We start from the raw sequence: 12126 nt of genomic DNA, 5'->3' as shown, positions 1-12126 counted from the left end.
GCACGTCGCCTTGTACCTGTGTGGCAAAGGCGAAGTGCCGCTTCTCCTTTCCTGGTACTATAAAAATGCTACATCGCTTGGTCCTGCTTCCATGGAAAGCAGTTCTTCAGGTAATTCTACTCTCTTACCAAAGCTGTTAGGTTCCTTTCCGTGGTGAGATGGGTTGTCATGCAACGCTTCCACATAGTGCCGACAGACAAGTGTGTTGCGGGAGAAGAGAAAAGTGTTAGAAGATTTAAGAGTTTCTTAGGTGGAGCCAAAATCAAGTGTCACAAATGCAAGTGGGAAGATTTCCAATGTTTAATATGGTCAAAATAAGCGGAAGTTATCTGCTGGTCCGGCACAGTTTGCCATGCTTTTGTCATATACTGTAAAGTGGTGTCGAACTGGGTGTCGAACTGGAGCCGCACCATTTGCATATGTGAGGCTCCAGTTATACATCGAGTGTCACATTAAATGACAAAAATGAAGAGAGTTGTAGCAGCTGGAGAGGTTTTCTTACAACTCTTGAGCTGACACAGTTTTGGAAAATGTTTCCTTCACGCTGCACTGTACAACATAGGCAGCCAAGAGTCTCCAAAACAAAACAGAATGGACAGATAGGAGAAAATTCCCACTCGTCCTGAAGTTCCCAAAATCCAGCACTGAGCGTAAACAAAGTGTCTAAGTAGCGTGGTAATGCTAACCCTAACCCTAGCTGGAGTTTGAGCAATCCAGCACTGAGCGTAAAAAGATGAGTCAAAGTTACGTCTAATCGGATTAGTTTCCTTAGAGCTGGTTCAGAGTTTGCTCAAGAGTTTACCTTTCACAGATGCGCAAAGAAGAATGTTGGGGGTGCACGCTTCAAGGCGCCTTACAGCTGTAGGGAGTGATTCGAGACGATTCGTGGCGTGTGCTCGTTCCCATGTACCGTACGACCCGGGGTGCAGTGCTAGGATGACGTACAATACCACTTGGGCACGTAACGGCGTTATGTGCAGGGTTTTCGTTTGTTCGTTTTGTTTTGCTCTGCTTTGCTTTGTTTTGCTTTCCATCGCGTTGGTAAGAGCGTAAATAAAAATGCGATTCCTGCGTCTACCACTAATGTAAGAGCTATTTCAAGTGCGACGTGGTGCGGCTTTTCAAATGCTTGTGGGCATTTCTCTGTTGTTGATTCTTTTTTTGTGTGTAACAAAGTGGCATTTTCATGTCCGGACGGGGAGACTTTATCATTCCGAAATGAAGCCAGCCTTAAACCCTCTGAGGCGTGTCTGTCTGCCGGCACGTATTTTGTCAAAGGTATTATTTTTTTTTAACGGAGAGCGACTTTGAAAAGGTTTCCGCAGCCACGTCGCACTCCGTGTTAGATTAAAGGAGGAATGCGGCGATGGTGAACTCGCTGTAGTCGTGGCCGAGTGGTTAAGGCGATGGACTTGAAATCCGTTGGGGACTCCCCATGCAGGTTCAAATCTTGCCGACTACGGCGTCTGCCGCACGTCTCCTTGTGCCTGCGCGGCAAAGGTGAAGTGCCGCTTCTCCTTCCCTGGTACTATAAAAACACTAAATAGCTTGGCCCCGCTGCCATGGAAATGAGTTCTTCAGATAACCACACATCTTGCGTTCGCACCTCTGGTGTTCTACTTATGCCTTTGAAAACCTAATGAATAAAACTGAAAGAACCGACACAATATGTAGGTGCTCGTAAAGCATGCATTAAAGAACTGTTAACAGCAAGGGTTTCAGTGGGTTAACCGAGGAGAAGGCGTGATCGCTAATTGTTGACTTTTTATTTGGTGTTAGAAACACTCTTACTGTGCATGACTTGCAACAAATTTAGCCACAGAAATTGCATCACGCTTTCATGTATGCTATTGCAGACACCAACGTTGCCTAGATAGAAAACCGAAATAGCCGTGGGTTTGCTTGCTGGTCTGAAGGATCTCTCTTCGAATCTCTATCATTTGTCAATGGAAGTAAAAGGTGCTGCAATCTGATACGTTCAGAATCAAACCCGCAGCTGTTGTTCGACTTTATTTCTTGACTAATTACAACTGAGTGTCGCATGAGCAGTTACGTAAACTTGTCTGATATATTTGAACACAAATGCCGTTCTTCAATTAAAACTAACAGTACATTGTCAGGGACATTCAGTTCTATACAAACAAGAGACAGACAAGAGAACATTTAGTATATAATAGACAGAAAGAGGTTCGAATCCTGCCGACTACGTTGTCCACCTCCTGTCGTTGTGTTTCGGCGCAAGCAAAGAAGCGCGCCTGTTCGGTGTTCCTGGTGGTTTTAAAATGCCAAATTGCTTGTACCCGCTCCCTTGCAAATAAGTTCTTCAGCGTCCGCGAATGGCATTTTACAGCTGGAAGCAGATGTCGACGCTTTTTGCACAGAGCACCAAAAAAGCGTCTTTTTTGAAGGCCCGGGTTCTGAGCATTGGTGGTTCAGTGGTAGAATTCTCGCCTGCCACGCGGGAGGCTCGGCTTTGATTCCCCGCCAATGCAGTGGCTTTTGCAGCTAGCTGCTCCATCACTTGCATCCCCTTGCAACTCGCAACTGAAAACCCACTGAAGCTAAGCAGGTGTGAGCCAGGTCAGTACCCGGATGAGGGTGAGCTACAGGGAAAAACAAAGCTTCCAGCTGGAAGCGGTGTTAATGGTGCCGGCGGTGGGGCGCTCACCCTGAGGTCTGTGCGGGTCCCAATGCCCCAGCATAGTGACGGAGACGCTGTGTTGTAAAAGGGCGCTGTCTTTTGGATGAGATGTAAAACCGAGGTCACATCGCTCTGTGGTCATTAAAAATGACCACCAAAACCTTTGACAAAAGCTCTTGGTAATTGATTGTCTTCAATAATGCTTCTCCTTTAGGTACATTTTAAATCAGCTGAAAAATTCTGTGAAATGGGGGGCACTTCAGGCCAGTGTAGGATTTGGGTTACAAGAACCATGAAACTGCACGAGAAAGCCTGTACACTGAATTACACGGCTTTCTATTCAAAGGAGGGCAAAAGAAATTCCCTGAGTTCGATTTTTTGCAGCACAGAGAGGATGGCTGTCGTGAGGCTGGTTAGCTCAGTTGGTTAGAGCGTGGTGCTAATAACGCCAAGGTCGTGGGTTCGATCTCCGTACAGGCCAGGTCCTTTTCTCCTCTCTTACAAAAGCTGTTAGGTTCCTTTCCGTGGTGAGATGGGTTGTCATGCAACGCTACCACATAGTGCCGACAGACAATTAAATGACAAAAATGAAGAGAGTTAAAGCAGCTGGAAAGGTTTTCTTACAACTTTTGAGCTGACACAGTTTTGGAAAATGTTTTCTTCACGCTGCACTGTACCACATAGGCAGCCAAGAGTCTCCAAAACAAAACAGAATTGACAGTCATATAATGTCCATTAACCCCGGTTTTAAACACAGCATCATGTCTGCCATCATAAGAATATGAGTCCAATATTTTAGAATATAGTCAGAATGTCTTCTAACCTTACCTGTGGTGTCTTTAATCCCTATTGCTCAATGCATGGTGTACGTACTGCATACATGTGTCTTGAGAATGAGGAATGGGCCCCTGAGACATTTACCTGTTTCACAAATGATCGTATTTTACTAGAGATTCTGATTGGGATTCAGATGTGCATTCGGACAGCAATTCCTTTCAAGAAATTATACGTTCTGGATGAGGTCAAAGGTGCTGGAACACTGTATTTAGGATGTGTTTGCAGTGATTGTGTCTCCTGCTTCAACGCAGTGATATATAGATGTGCTCCTGTAATTTATTGGTACATGCCCAGGGCAGTAAGTAGTCTGAGGATTTATTTCCAGACGGCATAGAGCAGTGAAGCAGTGAAGTAGTGCAACACACTGGATCATTATATTATTAGAATCTATTCTACTTAAATTATTACATTATACACAACTTGAGCTCTCTGCACCGTACTGAGCCCAGGTGTTTTTCTAAAGCTGTCAGATGCAGTTCATTTACATGAAGGAAATCTCTTACTGGGTACGATTACAATGCAGTAAGTAGCACAGGCTACTTAGGGAGTAGGCTGATGTGTTTAAAAACAACCAGCGCCAGGCAGGAGTCGAACCTCCAAACTCCTAATCCATAGTCAGATACATTATCCATTGCACCACTGGCCCTGGTGTGACAGTGCAGGACTGTAACTCAGTGAGCTTAGCACTGCAACTAGTAAAATATTACCCCCGGTCCATTCTTTTCCAAAAGTGAGAAACACCTGTTTTCTACATTTTGTCTGTTTTAAAACCATATCTCTTTAAACCAAACCAAGAGTTTGTCTTTTGCACTGATATTCTGATTCATTTCGATTTCAAAGAAAAAAAAAACATTACCTTCCAAAGCATCATAAAATTGTCCCTTCCTCCAGACTCTACTTCTCTCTTGTAGTAGTACAGCAGACCTTTCCAGGTGAGCAGATCACAGAGTCCGAAATGAGCTTCCTCCATCAAGCAAAGTACCTGAACATGACTCTGTCATCATAAAAGCGCCCCTGTAATAAAGAAATTAAATCCGAAATCAAGAGGGCAGTTGCCTACTGAAATACAAGAAGTCATAAATTTTAACCTAGCAACACATTAAAGGCTGCATCTATACAAGTACGATTCTAGAAATGCTCACCAGATTACGTTTTAAGAAAGAACTGCGCCTCAGGTTCCGCCGAGATCTTAACTCGGATGGCAGGATTCAGAGTCTGGAGTGTGGAATGATGGCGCACGGAGGGTCCACATACTGTGGATCCCTCAGTGATCTTCCGCGTGTTCAAACTGCCAGCGTGTGACTCCCCTGTCCCCGTGACCTCATTGCTCTGCTCTCGCCTCTGTGTAGCTGAGCCCGACTCATGGTAAAGTGGAAAAAAATATGCCCTCAACGTGAGATTTACTCTCGAGTGAGGATAGTTGTTACCTTCTTATCGTTGAAACGGATGTATGTGATATGGCGACTAGGTTCTTCTCCATTAGCAGGCTTAAGGTTAAAGAAAAAAACATTGCTGACTTCTTTTTTTTTTGCCAGCCGCGAGCGCTGATTAGCGAGGTTTGTATTTCATGTTTTGCAAGTTGCATCCATTTTAAGAAAAACAAGTCGTTCAAGACAGGAAATGAATACTTGCATTTAATTAAGTCTAGGCGTATGCGGTTGTCCATAATGACCAGTTCTGTTCGAGAACACAGCACAAAAAAAGGCACCGCTGGGATTCGGACCCAGGATTTCTTGTTTACTAGACAGGCGCTTTAACCAACTAAGCCACGGCGCCCCGGGAGTGCTGTTTTTTTGCAGCCACTTGGACACACCACTCAGACACATCTGCATTCGGTGTGTGCTCCGCCTGCTCGCTGAGCAAGTTGCCACCTTTATATACAATAGCAACATCGACACCAAGAGAAAGGATGACAAATGGCTTTTATCTGGAACTTTTCATGTCCAAGGAGCTCAATGTGCATTCTGTGTACAACAGGGCCACTGAACTCCACAATGGCCACTGAACCACAGTAGTGGCTTGCTGGCTTGACATCTCCCAAGTAAAATGTTGAAATCGCATGTGGAACAGGAAAATGACCCTCGAGTACGAGGGAAAAAAAAGAAAAAGATCATCTGGAGCGCGGCAACCCATGTCTGGACAGCCCAGTTTCCTAGATGAGGTGGCCGAGTGGTTAAGGCGATGGACTGCTAATCCACTGTACTCTGCACGCATGGGTTCGAGTCCCATTCTCGTCACTCTCCATGTGTGCCCGTGCGCCTTTGGCCCTCCTGTTGTTTGCTCCAGTACTAGAGCCGTACATTTCCTAGCGGTGGCTGAACATGGTATAGTAGGCTAACGTCAGTATCGAGCAGTGACAGTAACAGTATTTACGTGCCGCTGCTGCCAAGTGGCTCTGGTTTGAGACCGTGTTTTCACTTACTTGCAACGCAAACGGAGAAAGCGATTTTTGACAGTCTCTCGAGAGATTGCGCTAGGTGTTTAGGGATAGACTTTGTCAGTTCCCCCTGGGATGATGGCCTCTCAAATAGTTTGTGATTCCTCTAGACGTTTATACACTAGAAGCCTGCTTAATGGCTTAAATCCAAGCTAATGTAACGAGTTAGAGGTCTGATGCAGAACTGCGAATTCAATGAACGGGAACACTACAGTACATTGCACTGTATGTGTGAGGAAAGCTGCCCCCTTCTGTCCCTTGTTGACCAAACAGAGGACTGCAAAGGATACCGCCAAGAAGCTTTAGGATGCTGGTTGGAATACAGCTCCAAAGAAGCCCCTTTGGGTGTTATGTCATCAAAAAGTAAGAACAGCGACTCTCCCTTTGATCAAATGCGCAACAGAGCTGTTTTCCGTGGAGCAGGTTTCAGACCCGTAGACCTGTTTTATTTGTAGGGCAGGGCGCATTCCCAAACGCGAATCTCCTGTTTTAGAAATGCTTTGGGCGGCATGAAGTGAAAATAAGAAATGGGCTCCAGATGCACATGGAAGCAATCAAGTGTTTCATCCGAGCTGTTTCAAAGACTGCTCAAAAGCTTTCCTTTCACAGAGGCGCAACGATTAATGATGGGGGTGCACCCTTCAATGCGCCTTACGACTCTAGGGAGTGATTGAGACGATTCGTAGCGTGTGCTCATTTCCCTCTATTCCCCGTGTTGCAGTGGTAGGATGACGTAAATTCCTGCTTCGACACGTAACGGCATTATAATCAAGTGCAGGAGCTGAGGGCTTTTGTTTTGTTTCGTTTTCCATGGCGTTTGTAAGCACGCAAATCAAAGGCAATTCCTGCGTCTAACAGGAATGTAAATGCTTTTGAAAGTGCAGTGTGGTGCAGCTTGTAAAATCCTTATCCACATTTGTGGTTTGTTGCTGTTTGTTCTGTCTGCCAAAGCTGCATTTTGACATCCGGACGGGGAGACTTTATCATTTGAACGTGAAGCCAGCCTTAAACCCTCTGAGGCGTGTCTATCTGCCGGCACGTATTTTGTCAAAGGTATTTATTTTTTTTAACGGAGAGCGACTTTGAAAAGGTTTCCGCAGCCACGTGGCACTCCGTGTTAGATTAAAGGAGGAATGCGGCGATGGCGATCTCGCTGTAGTCGTGGCCGAGTGGTTAAGGCGATGGACTCGAAATCCATTGGGGACTCCCCGCGCAGGTTCGAATCCTGCCGACTACGGCGTCTGCTGCACGTCTCCTTGTGCCTGCGCGGCAAAGGTGAAGTGCTGCTTTTCCTTTCCTGGTACTATAAAAACGCTAAATCGCTTGGCCCCGCTGCCATGGAAATGAGTTCTTCAGATAACCACACATCTTGCGTTCGCACCTCTGGTGTTCTACTTATGCCTTTGAAAACCTAATGAATAAAACTGAAAGAACCGACACAATATGTAGGTGCTCGTAAAGCACGCATTAAAGAACTGTTAACAGCAAGGGTTTCAGTGGGTTAACTGAGGAGAAGGCGTGATCGCTAATTGTTGACTTTTTATTTGGTGTTAGAAACACTCTTACTGTGCATGACGTGCAACAAATGTAGCCACAGAAATTGCATCACGCTTTCATGTATGCTATTGCAGACACCAACGTTGCCTAGATAGAAAACCGAAATAGCCGTGGGTTTGCTTGCTGGTCTGAAGGATCTCTCTTCGAATCTCTATCATTTGTCAATTGAAGTAAAAGGTGCTGCAATCTGATACGTTCAGAATCAAACCCGCAGCTGTTGTTCGACTTTATTTCTTGACTAATTACAACTGAGTGTCGCATGAGCAGTTACGTAAACTTGTCTGATATATTTGAACACAAATGCCGTTCTTCAATTAAAACTAACAGTACATTGTCAGGGACATTCAGTTCTATACAAACAGGAGACAGACAAGAGAATATTTAGTATATAATAGACAGAAAGAGGTTCGAATCCTGCCGACTACGTTGTCCACCTCCTGTCGTTGTGTTTCGGCGCAAGCAAAGAAGCGCGCCTGTTTGGTGTTCCTGGTGGTTTTAAAATGCCAAATTGCTTGTACCCGCTCCCTTGCAAATAAATTATTCAGCGTCCGCGAATGGCATTTTGCAGCTGGAAGCAGATGTCGACGCTTTTTGCACAGAGCACCAAAAAAGCGTCTTTTTTGAAGGCCCGGGTACTGAGCATTGGTGGTTCAGTGGTAGAATTCTCGCTTGCCACGCAGGAGGCTCGGCTTTGATTCCCGGCCAATGCAGTGGCTTTTGCAGCGAGCTGCTCCATCACTTGCATCCCCTTGCAACTCGCAACTGAAAACCCACTGAAGCTAAGCAGGTGTGAGCCAGGTCAGAATCCGGATGAGGGTGAGCTACAGGGAAAAACAAACCTTCCAGCTGGAAGCGGTGTTAATGGTGCCGGCGGCGGGGCGCTCACCCTGAGGTCTGTGCGGGTCCCAATGCCCCAGCATAGTGACGGAGACGCTGTGTTGTAAAAGGGCGCTGTCTTTTGGATGAGATGTAAAACCGAGGTCACATTGCTCTGTGGTCATTAAAAATGACCACCAAAACCTTTGACAAAAGCTCTTGGTAATTGATGGTCTTCAATAATGCTTCTCCTTTAGGTACATTTTAAATCAGCTGAAAAATGCTGTGAAATGGGGGGGCACTTCAGGCCAGTGTAGGATTTGGGTTACAAGAACCATGAAACTGCATGAAAAAAGCCCGTACACTGAATTACACGGCTTTCTATTCAAAGGAGGGCAAAAGAAATTCCCTGAGTTCGATTTTTTGCAGCACAGAGAGGACCACTGTCGTGAGGCTGGTTAGCTCAGTTGGTTAGAGCGTGGTGCTAATAACGCCAAAGTTGCGGGTTCGAGCCCCTTACTGGCCAGGTCCTTTTCTCCTCTCTTACCAAAGCTCTTAGGTTCCTTTCAGTGGTGAGATGGGTTGTCATGCAACGCTGCCACATAGTGCCGACAGACAATTAAATGACAAAAATGAAGAGAGTTAAAGCAGCTGGAGAGGTTCTCTTACAACTTTTGAGCTGACACAGTTTTGGAAAATGTTTCCTTCACGCTGCACTGTACCATATAGGCAGCCAAGAGTCTCCAAAACAAAACAGAATTGACAGTCATATAATGTCCATTAACCCCGGTTTTAAACGCAGCATCATGTCTGCCATCATAAGAATATGAGTCCAATATTTTAGAATATAGTCAGAATGACTTCTAACCTTACCTGTGGTGTCTTTAATCCCTATTGTTCAATTCATGGTGTACGTACTGCATACATGTGTCTTGAGAATGAGGAATGGGCCCCTGAGACAGTCATTTGCCTGTTTCACAAATGATCGTATTTTACTAGAGATTCTGTTTGGGATTCAGATGTGCATTCGGACAGCAATCCCTTTCAAGAAATGATATGTTCTGGATGAGGTCAAAGGTGCTGGAACACTGTATCTAGGATGTGTTTGCAGAGACTGTGTGTCTCCTGCTTCAATGCAGTGATAAACAGATGTGCTCCTTTAATTTATTGGTACATGCCCAGGGCAGTAAGCAGTCTGAGGATTTATTTCCAGATGGCATAGAGCAGTGAAGCAGTGAAGTAGTGCAAAACACTGGATCATTATATTATTAGAATCTATTCTACTTAAATTATTACATTATACTCAATTTGAGTTCATTTTAAAAAGTAAAAGGTAATGAAAGGAATGCATTTTCATAAGAAAGATAATACCGATATGCATGTGATAATCTTCCTTATATCATGTAGTGCGTCATTTGGACCCTTTGTGGGCTTGAAATACAAAGAAAATCATGTTCTATGGTACAAGATAAATACAAAACGTAATCATTTATTTTAATTAGATTTGTTTATAAAGCATAAGCAATCATTTATTACATTAATATATGTGAAAATAACATTTTATCATCATACGTTTAGTATAGTTAGTCCCTAATGCTGAAAGAAATGATCATAGAACATGACTTCTAACCTTATCTGTGGCGTCTTTAATCCCTATCGCTCAATGCACGGTGAAAGCATTGCATACATGTGTCTGACAATGAGGAATTGACCCTGAGACAGTCATTTGCCTGTTTCACAAATGATCGTATTTTACTAGAGATTCTGTTTGGGATTCAGATGTGCATTCGGACAGCAATCCCTTTCAAGAAATGATACGTTCTGGGTGAGGTCAAAGGTGCTGGAACACTGTATTTAGGATGTGTTTACAGTGATTGTGTGTCTCCTGCTTCAACGCAGTGATATATAGATGTGCTCCTGTAATTTATTGGTACAAGCCCAGGGCAGTAAGCAGTCTGAGGATTTATTTCCAGATGGCATAGAGCAGTGAAGCAGTGAAGTAGTGCAAAACACTGGATCATTATATTATTAGAATCTATTCTACTTAAATTATTACATTATACTCAATTTGAGTTCATTTTAAAAAGTAAAAGGTAATGAAAGGAATGCATTTTCATAAGAAAGATAATACCGATATGCATGTGATAATCTTCCTTATATCATGTAGTGCGTCATTTGGACACTTTGTGGGCTTGAAATACAAAGAAAATCATGTTCTATGGTACAAGATAAATACAAAACGTAATCATTTATTTTAATTAGATTTGTTTATAAAGCATAAGCAATCATTTATTACATTAATATATGTGAAAATAACATTTTATCATCATACGTTTAGTATAGTTAGTCCCTAATGCTGAAAGAAATGATCATAGAACATGACTTCTAACCTTATCTGTGGCGTCTTTAATCCCTATTGCTCAATGCACGGTGAAAGCATTGCATACATGTGTCTGACAATGAGGAATTGACCCTGAGACAGTCATTTGCCTGTTTCACAAATGATCGTATTTTACTAGAGATTCTGTTTGGGATTCAGATGTGCATTCGGACAGCAATCCCTTTCAAGAAATGATACGTTCTGGGTGAGGTCAAAGGTGCTGGAACACTGTATTTAGTGCGGAGTGCGGACTGATGGCGCACGGAAGGTCCACATACTGTGGATCCCTCAGTGATCTTCCGCGTATTCAAACCGCCAGCGTGTGACTCCCCTGTCCCTGTGATCTCATTGCTCTGCTCTCTCCTCTGTGCAGCCGAGCCCGACTCACGGTAAAGTGAAAAAAAAGATGCCCTCAACGTCAGATTTACTCTGGAGCGAGGATAGATGTTACCTTTTTATCATTGAACAGGATGTATGTGATGTGGCGACTAGGTTCAATTTTGTATCCTCTTTAAAAGATTAAGGACTGGGGTGAGCGTGGTTTACCACCCTTTCAGCTAAGAACCCGACGTGCGAACCGTTTAAGCTGCATAGACTCGGTCGTTTAACTCTTCTCCATTAGCAGGGTTAAGGTTAAAGAAAAAAAACATTACTGACTTATTTTTTTTTTGCCAGCCGCTAGCGCTGATTAGCAAGGTTTGTATTTCATGTTTTGCAAGTTGCATCCATTTTAAGAAAAACAAGTCGTTCAAGACAGGAAATGAATACTTGCATTTAATTAAGTCTAGGCGTATGCGGTTGTCCATAATGACCAGTTCTGTTCGAGAACACAGCACAAAAAAAGGCACCGCTGGGATTCGGACCCAGGATTTCTTGTTTACTAGACAGGCGCTTTAACCAACTAAGCCACGGCGCCCCGGGAGTACTGTTTTTTTGCAGCCACTTGGACACACCACTCAGACACATCTGCATTCGGTGTGTGCTCCGCCTGCTCGCTGAGCAAGTTGCCACCTTTACATACAATAGCAACATCAACACCAAGAGAAAGAGTGACGAATGGCTTTTATCTGGAACTTTTCATGTCCAAGGAGCTCAATGTGCTTTCTGTGTACAACAGGGCCACTGAACTCCACACTGGCCACTGAACCACAGCAGTGGCTTGCTGGCTTGACATCTCCCAAGGAAAATGTTGAAATCGCACGTGGAACAGGAAAATGACCCTCGAGTACGAGGGAAAAAAAAGAAAAAGATCATCTGGAGCGCGCCAACCCATGTCCGGACAGCCCAGTTTCGTCAACGAGGTGGCCGAGTGGTTAAGGTGATGAACTGCTAATCCATTGTGCTCTGCACGTGTGGGTTTGAATCCCATCCTCGTCGCTCTCCATATCTAACACATGTGCCTGTTAAACGTTGGCCCTCCTGTCGTTTGCTCCGGTACTAGAGCCGTACATTTCCTAG

General features: G+C 44.2%; 2 non-coding genes across 2 annotated transcripts; both read left to right on the top strand.

The window, feature by feature from the left end:
- The first annotated feature begins 1380 nt into the window (after positions 1–1380).
- On the top strand, positions 1381–1462 carry trnas-uga (transfer RNA serine (anticodon UGA)). Its single transcript has one exon. It is a non-coding gene; the product is annotated as a tRNA-Ser (tRNA).
- Positions 1463–7070: 5608 nt separating this feature from the next.
- On the top strand, positions 7071–7152 carry trnas-cga (transfer RNA serine (anticodon CGA)). Its single transcript has one exon. It is a non-coding gene; the product is annotated as a tRNA-Ser (tRNA).
- Positions 7153–12126: the final 4974 nt, after the last annotated feature.

Source organism: Lepisosteus oculatus, unplaced genomic scaffold (assembly GCF_040954835.1).
Source record: "Lepisosteus oculatus isolate fLepOcu1 unplaced genomic scaffold, fLepOcu1.hap2 HAP2_SCAFFOLD_45, whole genome shotgun sequence".
Taxonomy (NCBI): domain Eukaryota; kingdom Metazoa; phylum Chordata; class Actinopteri; order Semionotiformes; family Lepisosteidae; genus Lepisosteus; species Lepisosteus oculatus.
The sequence above is the reverse complement of the archived record's forward strand: the minus strand, read 5'-3'. Positions and strand labels throughout refer to the sequence as shown.